General features: G+C 50.2%; 1 long non-coding RNA gene across 1 annotated transcript in view; it reads left to right on the forward strand.

Moving 5' to 3' along the window:
* The window catches only part of LOC103393569 (uncharacterized), a 3,115-nt gene that overhangs the window by 1,540 nt on the left and 1,346 nt on the right, over nucleotides 1-229 (forward strand). The window lies entirely within an intron of this gene.

The raw sequence follows: 229 nt of genomic DNA on the forward strand, positions 1-229 counted from the left end.
CCTCTGCTCCTCACCCTCCCTCACCTCAGTGCTGTCTCTGTTATTAGTGTTGAACTCCCCCACTCTTCTCCTACACCCTCGTCTCCTCCTGTCCTCCCCTCGTCTTCCACTTCCGTCCACGTCCCTCATATTTCTCCATTAAGCCTCAGTTTTAACCACTAACTGCTATTAAGGAATGTTCTGCATCATTTACCACCAGAGGCCCTCAGTCACTGTCATTAAACTGGAG

This window comes from Cynoglossus semilaevis, chromosome 17 (assembly GCF_000523025.1).
Source record: "Cynoglossus semilaevis isolate Cse_v1.0 chromosome 17, Cse_v1.0, whole genome shotgun sequence".
Taxonomy (NCBI): Eukaryota; Metazoa; Chordata; class Actinopteri; order Pleuronectiformes; family Cynoglossidae; genus Cynoglossus; species Cynoglossus semilaevis.